Source organism: Pecten maximus, chromosome 3, assembly GCF_902652985.1.
Source record: "Pecten maximus chromosome 3, xPecMax1.1, whole genome shotgun sequence".
NCBI classification, from domain to species: Eukaryota; Metazoa; Mollusca; class Bivalvia; order Pectinida; family Pectinidae; genus Pecten; species Pecten maximus.
This window is the reverse complement of record NC_047017.1, coordinates 18,986,378-18,999,071: the sequence shown is the minus strand read 5'-3', so window position 1 is coordinate 18,999,071 and position 12,694 is coordinate 18,986,378. Positions and strand designations below refer to the sequence as shown.

Here is a 12,694-nt window from a genome sequence, read left to right as displayed (position 1 = left end):
GGTCAGACGTGAAAACTTTTCATCTATACACATAGAAATCGTGAACATTTGGAAAATAGTGATGCGAACTAATAAAGAGAGTGGATTCTCGAAAGAAAAAAAATACTTGTATGAGAATTTTTGAATACAGTCAATATTGTTTTAATAACAGTCCTTTTATCAAATATCAATTCCTAGGTATTTTGAGGCATAGACTGAAATTAAAACAAAAATTGATGATTGAAATGTTTTATTTCCGTGCGTCGAACACTTGTGCGCACGATTTTGAGAAATTGAGAATACCAGTTCTATCTAGAAGCTTCCTCATGTTATCAACAAACACCTTCACTAATTTCTCTGGTTTATCGCCCTTGATCAGCCAGGGTCATATTGAAGCGGGATCTCTTTGTAGTAGTTGGTGGCTACATAACTGAACGAAAAATGGGAGGCACATTGTAAGCCATCGAGCAATTAGGGCATTGCCCAGGGACACAGTCACGACAGAACAGACCGGTTTGCCTCTCAGTTTCCCGAGAAACACAGACCGACACGGTTAGGGAATGTCGAAACTACACACTTCGGGCCTTCATGGATCTTTAAGTGTGTGTGTTTTCCATACTGTATACGATTATATATTCTCATGGCACATATCTCTATGAACAATGGATATACACATACCCAGTATATGTTCCAATTATTTAATAGTGTAAGGAAAATTGAGAACAGACATATTTGAAGATTGCAGATGGATTTGCATATAATATACGTTTAAGGTCTTAAACTTATTGTTCAAATAAAGTCGTTAGCTCCACATAGCTGTTAATTAACTTCACCTCACATTGACAAACTTATGTAATAGTTAATTGTCTGAAAAGCATCCTTACAAATGACACATTAATTAACTTGAATACAATTTTTTATTTCTTCTGAAAGACGTAACTGGAATTAGCATTTTGAGAATTAATATCACAAATGACACCATGAAACACGCACGTGTTGCTTTATGAGAATCAAGTGTCATTACTAATATTACAGTCAAAGGAACATTTAGCTTAATATGTCGTTATTACGTAAGATCTGATAATTACTAACTCTCTAGTCTTAAAATCTCCTTACTGTCTGTCATACCTTCTGGGAATATACACCAATATGTGTCATGATTTGTAATCCTCTCTGACAGAAATACTTTTTTTTTGAGATTCTTTGATTCTTGAGATTGTGACTCATAGAATTTGTCTGTTTGGGATTTGATTTACTGCATTACCCAAGTAAAGCGGACGTAATTCCATTTCATCTCGGTGAACAATTGCACGATATTTCCTTTCATACTCAATAATAAAACCTAAACTGAACTTATAATAAATTGATATTTTCGCACTTTCTGACTGGTTAAAACAGAGTCACGTGATTTCCGAAAAAACAGGTAAAACATGCTGGTAAGCTGGGTGAAGATTAATTATGAATTACTTCCCCTTGGTATTGACCAACAGTGTTAAATATCTTGCATGCTTTTGAAACATGAAAAGCTATAACCTGAATGCTTGAAGGTTATAAAATCGTTAAAAAAGTTAGTGTAATGAATGTCTTATAGTTTACATTCAATTGATAAAAAACTATATTAAATTTTTTTTTAAAAAAAAATTCAAATATTTACAAAATTACATGTACAAATGTTACTTGCATTCATTGATTTTGACAATTAAAATAGTCATTTTATGATACAATTATTATTGCCTTTTTATTTCAGTCAATAATTGTTTTATTAGCCTGAAAAAATATCATTCTAGGTTGATATTTTCTCAGGTTAATAAAACATGCATGTATCCCCCTTATCGAAACCCTATTGTTGTATAATATGTGGCTCTGGTAATGATGTTATCGCAGACGGAGCAACATGGAAGAATTTCAGAAGAAAGGCATTAAGATAAATTGACTGTTTTGATTTTTAATAATCATGAAATGAATTCGAGTAATACTTCTACATGTAATGAGATTAGAGACTGATTTGTGAAGCATTCGTAAATATTTCATTTCATCTTTTAATCAGTACACAATCGAAATTAGATAAGAAATCTAATGCATTAAAATGCTTTAATTACATTTCAGTATGATTCGTATGTGTCAAAGCTATTGCTTGTCATGTTTCAAAAGTGTACAAGATATTTTATAGATTCATAATTAATCAAGTTTTAGAAACACCCAGTCAACGAACACTTTTTAACAACATTTTTAGGATGGCCGGTCAATATGACTTTTTATTTGGAATCACATGACACTGTTTTAGCCAATCAGAGAGTATAAAAATACGATTTATAATAATATACCATACAATAGAGGGCATTCTAGGAAAATACGTTAATTATCTTGATAACAGTAAATTTGCATAGGGGCATTGTGACTTCACAATGGTTTTGATGTCATAAACACAATATTAACTCGATGTTTCTGAAAAGAGAAACATCAGGTTAATAACTCAAAATATTATCCTCCTCGTGACTAAGTTTTAACCAGTGAGAATTTAGAAAAAATTGACAATGTTTGATTGTACATTATAACAATATAAACCTTATAACAATGAGAAAGACAATAGAATATAATAGACATATTACATCACGAAAGTAGAGTAGACCTCTACACCTCGATTATTATCTACAGAATTATGTTGAGCTCGATTTTGCATTTCTACATTTGAAATAGTTCCAAACCATATTCTACATTTGAAATAGTTCCAAACCATATACTTTACATTTGAAATAGTTCCAAACCATATACTTTACATTTGAAATAGTTCCAAACCATAACAGCAGAGTCTTTATATATATCATCATGTGATTAAACTCGATATACGGTATGTGTACTGTATTTGTTCTCAAGACTGAACTGAAGTAGATTGTAGAACGGAAAGACACTGTTTATGTCGGAGAAAACGCGTAAATACAAGAGAGCAACTGACGGAAGACATTAACGGATGTTAAGAAGCAAGAAGGAATGGGGGGGGGGGGGGGGGGGGGCACTTGGTTTGTTACTTGCTGGTTTTAAGAGAGGAGAATAATAGACGTTATGGGTTATTACGAATGATTTGGAAATTGTAAATTTAAGAATGGAGACTGTCAGAAGTGTCAACTTACACTGAAAGAAATATCCCACTGAAATTGCATTCAATGTAACCAAGTCAACGACTCCGCAGATCATCTTTGCTTCGAGAGAATATACTTTTGAAAATATAAATCATTTGTACCGATGAAAAAAGTTTTCTGACAATTTCACTATGACCATATATCTTCTATACAAGACCCAGCTAAAGAGCATGCGCAAATACATCAAAGGCTGACAGAAATTATTAACATTGTGCAAAACCTAGCAAATTAGCATGTATCATGTAGCAGAACCAGGAAATTGACATTTGATAGTGCTTCGCTTTTAACAAACAACCTCTGGACAAATTAATCTGTCTCACGTTTCCTCAGCGAATTTAATGCTTTAATCTGGCTTTATCACATTGACATTATCAGAGTACAACAATACACGAGAAAGATATTGTTCCTGTCAATGGTTATAAAGGATGATGAGTCAGTGATAAAGCCCGCCGATAACGCACAATCACACGATCAATTCTCCAACTGTTGCAACATGTAACATTATCCTGTCATGTCAAAAATGACGGCTTAATAAGAAATCTAAGCATGGCGATAAGTTGCGTGATTAGATTTGAAAAAGCGATAAACTGCTTTCATAATCCATAAAATAAACGATTGCAATCATCTAAAAAGGTCAGATCATTTCTTATTGAATCCTGGTTTGACGATGTAAAAATCGTGATATACCATATGTAAAACGTCGCGAGCTTGACCATACATACCGCAAAGATAGTTTTGTGTTGACTACAGTTGTCAACCCTTCTTTCCCCTACTTGGGACGGTGCGCGTGTTACTGGTGCTAGCGTGCGTGACGGTGGAGTCCGAGGGGTAGTTGATGATGAGTCTGGGCTCCGGGTGCCAGAACACTCCATAATAGACGGCTAACAGGATGGCAGACACAGATATCGATAGGACATACAGCAAGACCGTGGCCAGACGAACCCATTTCCGTCTCATTTCGTTGTCCAGGACGTCGGTCTTGACATGGGTGGTGCTGTTTCCCAAGGGACTGGGGCCACGGAAATGCACTCCCTTCATACCTGCCTCTTTATCCATCTTTACGCTATCCACTTGGAATCCCGAGCCAATGTTCTAGACGCCGACCTCGTTTTGTTGGCTGGCTTTTCCAGGGCTTACAAAGATTACTTGTATCGATTCGTCAAACAGCAGTTACATGCACTATCAACATATGTCACAACCGTGAAACAGCTTATGATGAACGGGGATAGGGATCAGCTTATGATGGCTTGGTACAGACTGGGCTCTAGGCTTGATTACAGTTGTCCTATATATGTAATTGGTCTCCAGTTTTACTGATTTGGTTGAGAACACAAAATAATAGTCTTTGTTTATATCGACATTACATGGAATAGCGACTCCATTATCTCTAGCCGAGTCGTATCGTTATAAGTCTCCGGTCCGACTCTCTGTAATATCATCATTGGTCCCGCCTGTTGCATTAGTCTTTCCAGAGCTGAATTAGTCACATCGTCTCTGATCACACCTGTGTTATAAGTCACATCGTCTCTGATCACACCTGTATAAGTCACATCGTCTCTGATCACACCTGTATTAGTCACAGTATATCTGATCACACCTGTGTTATAAGTCACATCGTCTCTCATCACACCTGTTTTAGTCACATCGTCTCTCATCACACCTGTATTAGTCACATCGTCTCTGGTGACACATGTATTAGTCACAACGTCTCTGGTCACACCTGTATTATTAGTCCAATCGTCTCTGAACACACCTGTATAAGTCACATGGTCTCTGAACACACCTGTATAAGTCACAACGTCTCTGACCACACCTGTATAAGTCACATGGTCTCTGATCACACCTGTATCAATCTCATCGTCTCTGATCATACTTGTATTAGACATATTGTCTCTGATTACACCTGTATAAGTCACGGCGTCTCTGATCACACCTGTATTAGTCAGATCGTCTCTGATCACACCTGTATTAGTCACATCGTCTCTGATCACACCTGTATTAGTCACATCGCCTTGATCATACCTGTATTAGTCACAATGTCTCTGAGTACACCTGTTTAAGTCACATCGTCTCTGATCACACCTGTATAAGTCACATCGTCTCTAATCACACCTGTTTAAGTCACATCGTCTCTGATCACACCTGTATAAGTCACATCGTCTCTAATCACACCTGTTTAAGTCACATCGTCTCTGATCACACCTGTATAAGTCACATCGTCTCTGATCACACCTGTATAAGTCACATCGTCTCTAATCACACCTGTATAAGTCACATCGTCTCTAATCACACCTGTATAAGTCACATCGTCTCTAATCACACCTGTATAAGTCACATCGTCTCTAATCACACCTGTATAAGTCACATCGTCTCTAATCACACCTGTATAAGTCACATCGTCTCTTATCACACCTGTATTAGTCACATCGTCTCTCATCACACCTGTATTAGTCACAACGTCTGTGATCACATCTGTATTAGTCTCATCATCTCTGATCACACCTGTATTAGCCACACCGTCTCTGATCACACCTATATTAGTCACATCGTCTCTGATCACACCTGTTTTAGTCATATCGTCTCTGATCACATCTGTATTAGTCACATCGTCTCTGATCACACCTGTATTAGTCACAGTATATCTGATCATCTCTGTATTATTAGTCAAATCGTCTTTGATCACATCTGTATTAGTCACATCGTCTCTGATCACACCTGTATTAGTCACAGTATATCTGAGCACACATGTATTAGTCAAATCGTCTCTGACCACACCTGTATAAGTCACATCGTCTGATCACACCTGTATTAGTCACATCGTCTCTGATCACACCTGTATTAGTCAAATCGTCTCTGATCACACATGTATTAGTCAAATCGTATCTAGTTACGAGTGTATAAGTCACACCATCTGGTAGCAGCAGTAATATTAGTCACATCATTTCTTGTGACGGTTGTCACATCGTTCTTGTTAGTTTTAGTATTAGTCACATCATCTGTTATGACAGTAGGTTAAGTCACGTTGTCTCTGATTACAGTTGTATAAGTCACATATTCTCTGTGTCACAGATTTGTATGGAGACTCATGGAAATATACAAGGAAAAGAAGACCAGATGATCCTGGAGACTAAGCGTCTTCTGCTACATCGATGACCCCGCCATACTAATCTAGGTCAAATCTGGATTAAGTCACAACCTCAGATGAGTGTTAAGGTGGTGGCAACGGAACCAATAGGTAACAAGAGCTCGTCTCACTTCATATCGCATACGAATATTTCAAAATAGGCAACAGTTGTATCAGTCACACTGTTTCTGGTGACAGTTGTATCAGTCACACTGTTTCTGGTGACAGTTGATCTAGTCACACTGTTTCCGGTCACAGTTATATCAGTCACACTGTTTCTGGTCACAGTTGTATCAGTCACACTGTTTCTGGTCACAGTTGTATCAGTCACACTGTTTCTGGTCACAGTTGTATCAGTCACACTGTTTCCGGTCACAGTTGATCTAGTCACACTTTTTCTGGTCACGGTTGTATCAGTCACACTTTTTCTGGTCACAGTTGTATCAGTCACACTGTTTCTGGTCAGTTGTATAGGTCACACTGTTTCTGACCACAATTGATCTAGTCACACTGTTTCTGGTCACAGTTGTATAAGTCACACTGTTTCTGGTCACAGTTGTATAAGTCACACTGTTTCTGGTCACAGTTGTATAATTCACACTGTTTCTGGTCACAGTTGTATAAGTCACACTGTTTCTGGTCACAGTTGTATAAGTCACACTGTTTCTGGTCACAGTTGATCTAGTCACACTGTTTCCGGTCACAGTTGTATCAGTCACACTGTTTCCGGTCACAGTTGTATCAGTCACACTGTTTCTGGTCACAGTTGTATAAGTCACACTGTTTCTGGTCACAGTTGATCTAGTCACACTGTTTCTGATCACAGTTGATCTAATCACACTGTTTCCGGTCACAGTTGTATCAGTCACACTGTTTCCGGTCACAGTTGTATCAGTCACACTGTTTCTGGTCACAGTTGTATCAGTCACACTGTTTCTGATCACAGTTGATCTAGTCACACTGTTTCTGATCACAGTTGATCTAGTCACACTGTTTCTGATCACAGTTGTATCAGTCACACTGTTTCTGATCACAGTTGATCTAGTCACACTGTTTCCGGTCACAGTTGATCTAGTCACACTGTTTCTGATCACAGTTGATCTAGTCACACTGTTTCTGATCACAGTTGATCTAGTCACTTCGTCACTAGACACATTTTTGTAGTCCGTGATCGTATTTGCTGTAGTCTTTATTCTGAGACGTTCATCAATTTGTTTGCATATCTAACAACACACATGTCTTCCGAGACCTATATAAAATCAACTGATAACTGACGATCGCATTCTCTCTCCAATCATTTTCATGCATGCCGAACTATGGGACATCTAAAGACTATGTAGAAAATAGATAAGATAACGAAAAGATTTGAAACTACAAACATCTCCTGAATGATCTTCATGTAGATAAATGCATGCATAATAGTCATTTTTCGATAAACATGTGATGAAATAGAAATCTGCAATTGTCATGCCTATAAAAACAAAAACTCAGACTTTATACTATCTAAGTGTAGCTTTGATGCTTGGCAATCAGCCTGCGTTAAATAGACGCTTTTTTAGTATTAGTTAATACGAATATTACGTAGACGTGAATGGTTGACTCCATAGACATTTTGATAATGTTTTGACATCTTCTTCTTACAATGGTATCTGAGCAATAAACTTTTTCACAAAATCACACCTCATTCCATTTTTGCTATCCAAGGGTTCTGACTCCTCGTGGAATGTAACGCAATCAGAAGCCTTGCATGGCTAGCGAAGACGAGCTCATTCAAACATGAGGAGCACAGTCGTTATTTTTGTAATGAAATGTTATGCAAAATCTTTGGGGAACTAGACATATACCAAGAATGAAATATGAGAATTATTGAATTTCTGTTTTGAGAATATATGTGTGTTTAATTCGGCGGTAAGGCCTTTCATCAGACTATTGACATACTCGTGGAACACAAAAACAAACAGAATACCGACATGCAAGCGAAATTGTAATTCTAACTCGAAATCAATAAGACAAGAGCAAAATATGAACAAAATATAGCTTTACACGGAGACAATAGAAAAATACCAGGGACTAAGACCAGGTGTTCCGAAAGACCAGGTATTCCGAAAGACCAGGTGTTCTGGAAGACCAGGTATTCCGAAAGACCAGGTGTTCCGAAAGACCAGGTGTTCCGGAAGAGTAAGCGTCTTCTGCTTCATCAGCGATTTCCATGTAAATCAAGGTCTAAACAAGATTACATCTCGCGCTCCAGGTGCTTTTCATAAAACTTACTTACTTGCAGTTGGCCCTGTTGGTTTCGTTATTAGGAAACTAGATGAAAATAGCTGAATTTGAAGAGGCTGTCGTTGATTTCAAGGGCGTGTCCTATCAGCATGGTTAAGACATTTGACATAGAGAAAGACACAATTAATGATATATGTTGTTATAATACAGGAGATTTATTGACCATGTTCAGTGTGGATATCCATCTGAACCAGCAGGGGTAATGGTGTCAGCCGTTTATCTCGATCAATACTAACGACGCCACCAACAGGGACACCTCTAAACTGCGCACTACGATTATTTCAATTTCCCTTCTGTGGATTTGACATTTCTCGATAGTTTCACACCCGCTTTCCCAAAAATAGACTGTTTACATTCATCAGTTAAAGCGATTATTACTACCAATTTTTCGATTTCTCTGAGAGATGTTGGCTTTAGAAGGACACACTTCAACACAGATGACAGTTGATGAGGAACATAGGGGAATTTTATAGTTCATCATGGACTTAACAGATACAAAAATCCAATGCTACTTTAACTTCGCATTTTAGATATATCAAACTTCATTATCCAAAACTCTGATAACTCGAAGACTCTGATTAACTTGGAGTAAAAATTCATTTTCGACAGTATACATTCTACATAAAATATACACATTACCTCGAATTCTCGATATTCTCGAAATGACAATGTTCAAACTGATCTGTCTAATATTATCTAGTTTTATCACCAGATGAATCGTACGCTTCACGGTTGGGCTGTTTGATGAAACCGTGTCCTTTCCACTTATTGAGGGTTATGCCACGCTTGTTTATGTCAAAGACCATATCATATGGTGAATCTGATGTCGACATTTATAAATGTCAGCTTTCCATTGTAATATGATATCCTTGTGGAGACATTGTGTATTATAATGACACACTTATCGACAATCCTCGCCGAAATACCAGGGGTTAATTATCCACCGTTAAAAATGTTAATAGGTACGTTATGCTGTTCAATCTCCACGTGGCTCAGGCTCTGTACCACACGTCAGGGTGCTGTTTTACCCTTGATCAGACTTTAGATGATAGCGAGAAGTTATAGCCAAGCCTCAAATGGCTTGAATATAACAGTTACAACATCATTTGCTAGAATAATCCATCATACACTTTTTTAGGTAAAAAAATGATAATACTGTAAAAGTTTTGAATTTCATCGGTGCCTCCGATGACAACATTATATTTGGAAACATTACAGGATATTCAATAAAGAAAATATTACGGAAATATTTACCATCGTTAAAACACGGAATTCAAAACAATACGGAACGATTCCGCCAAAAAATGGAAAACAGGGAAGAAGAATAGTCATTAATAAAATAGTGTTTCAACACCGTGCCGGCAAAGGGCCCATTAGGCTACATAAAGATGATCTCCAATGTACAATTACATCGGAGACAAAATGTAGAATGGATGATAGACAAATTATACGGCATTATAAAGGGCGGATGTATTTCCTTAACTTGGGTACTAATTGGATAAATACACGATAGGGAGTTATGAAACAGATCGAAAACTAAACCAATGAGGACATAACAGTCGTTATCAATTATGTAAGTAAATTGAACGTAGTCAACAGCTACTCAAGCAAAGTCATGTCACTCAGCAATGGTTTGGGATAATTATCTTACATCCGTCAACAATTGTAATATTCTAACGTCTGTCAACATTGTAATATTCTAACGTCCGTCAACATTGTAATATTCTAACATTCGTCTACAATTGTAATATTCTAACATTCGTCAACAATTGTAATATTCTAACGTCCGTCAACATTGTAATATTCTAACGTCCGTCAACATTGTAATATTCTAACATTCGTCTACAATTGTAATATTCTAACGTTCGTCAACAATTGTAATATTCTAACATTCGTCAACAATTGTAATATTCTAACATCCGTCAACAAATGTAATATTATAACATAACATCCGTCAATAATTGTAATATTCTAACGTTCGTCAACAATTGTAATATTCTAACATTCGTCAACAATTGTAATATTCTAACATTCGTCAACAATTGTAATATTCTAACATTCGTCAACAATTGTAATATTCTAACATTCGTCAACAATTGTAATATTATAACATCCGTCAACAATTGTAATATTTTAACATCCGTCAACAATTGTAATATTATAACATCCGTCAACAATTGTAATATTCTAACATTCGTCAACAATTGTAATATTCTAACATTCGTCAACAATTGTAATATTCTAACATCCGTCAACAATTGTAATATTCTAACATTCGTCAACAATTGTAATATTCTAACATTCGTCAACAATTGTGATATTCTAATATTCGTCAACAATTCTAATATTCTAACATCCGTCAACATTGTAATATTCTAACATTCGTCAACAATTGTAATATTCTAACATCCGTCAACAATTGTAATATTCTAACATCCCCCAACAATTGTAATATTCTAACATTCGTCTACAATTGTAATATTCTAACATTCGTCAACAATTGTAATATTCTGACATCCGTCAACAATTGTAATATTCTAACGTCCTCCAACAATTGTAATATTCTAACGTCCGTCAATAATTGTAATATTCTAACATTCGTCAACAATTGAAATATTCTGACATCCTCTTACAATTGTAATATTCTAACGTCCGTCAATAATTGTAATATTCTAACATTCGTCAACAATTGTAATATTCTAACATCCGTCAACAATTGTAATATTCTAACGTCCGTCAACATTGTAATATTCTAACGTCCGTCAACAATTGTAATATACGTCAACAATTGTAATATTCTAACACCCTCTAACAATTGTAATATTCTAACGTCCGTCAACAATTGTAATATTCTAACGTCCGTCAACAATTGTAATATCCGTCAACAATTGTAATATTCTAACGTCCGTCAACATTGTAATATTCTAACGTCCTCCAACAATTGTAATATTCTAACATCCTCCAACAATTGTAATATTCTCACATCCTCTAACAATTGTAATATTCTTACATTCGTCAACAATTGTAATATTCTCAAACCCACCAATACACATCCACGGGTATACTTATAAAAGTGTCAATGGCAGTTGTCATTGACATTGATTACCAGCCATCCATCTGACCTTTTATTGTGTCGATGACCGATTAAGAAGATAATAAGCAAATGCTAGGAATAGTATTATTCTAACAAGATCCATGCATAATTATCATACAAAAATAGTTTTATAATCTATGAATGAACAACTAAAAGCCACCTCACAAATACGTCTCAATCAGACGTGACTGTGATCATTGATACATTCGTCCGCAAAATAAATTGACGTCAAAAGCACATACACTTGTGCTATCGTTTCTTTGTATTAGCTATGTGTGTATCTGTTACACGTTAAGACTCCTCAGAGAATACGATGTCTGCCTTTTAACTATAAAAAAATCTAAGTGACGCTGGTTTGCAATAGTAGCTCTGTGCGCGCGTAGACAGTATCATTAGACGTCACAAAAGCTATACACAAAATCTACAGAGGTTTACAAAGATAAAAATCTCTAACAAAATATACCCAAATCATATTTCTGAAAAAATAACCCAAATATTTCAGAGTGCAGATAAGTAAAATGAGAAATAGTCTGATACTCTACCATTTGTCGTTGTCAATGTTGTCCTGGGTATTACGCTCCATATAGGTGATGTCGGGTGTCCAGTAGACCCCATAATAGACAGCTAGGACCACAGCCGTGATGGAAACGGACAAGATATAAAGAAAAGCGGTGACCAGGCGGACCCACTGCTTCCGGAGGTGAGCCTCCAACTTTGTGGTGTGGTACTGGGCATTGTTACTACTGTTAGTCTTCCCCATCGTCTTCTTCACTCCACGGAAGTTGAGTGTCTTAGACGAGGTCTCTTCCTTATCCATAACAGCTGGCACCTGTTTATATGGGACTCGCATACATAAAGGCCGCTGCCAAGAAATAGAACTTATCTTGACTCCAGCCAACACGCGGTAAACCTTGTTCCCTTCCTCTAGTTAAATTTTTGTGAGAGGTGAATGCCGACGATTTATTTAGAGCGATGGCTAAGGCTATGGTATTGATTTACTTAAAGCTGATAATGTATATTATTATAATACTGTACGCACTGCAATCCACACAGATACTGACAGAGCTCACATCATTA

The 12,694-nt window shown here is 36.6% G+C and overlaps 1 long non-coding RNA gene across 1 annotated transcript in view; it reads right to left on the bottom strand.

Moving 5' to 3' along the window:
- The window catches only part of LOC117323467, a 15,207-nt gene extending 2,513 nt beyond the window's left edge, over nucleotides 1–12,694 (bottom strand). Inside the window, exon 1 of the long non-coding RNA XR_004531745.1 lies at nucleotides 12,160–12,694. This is a non-coding gene — a long non-coding RNA (uncharacterized LOC117323467). The remainder of the gene's footprint in view (nucleotides 1–12,159) is intronic.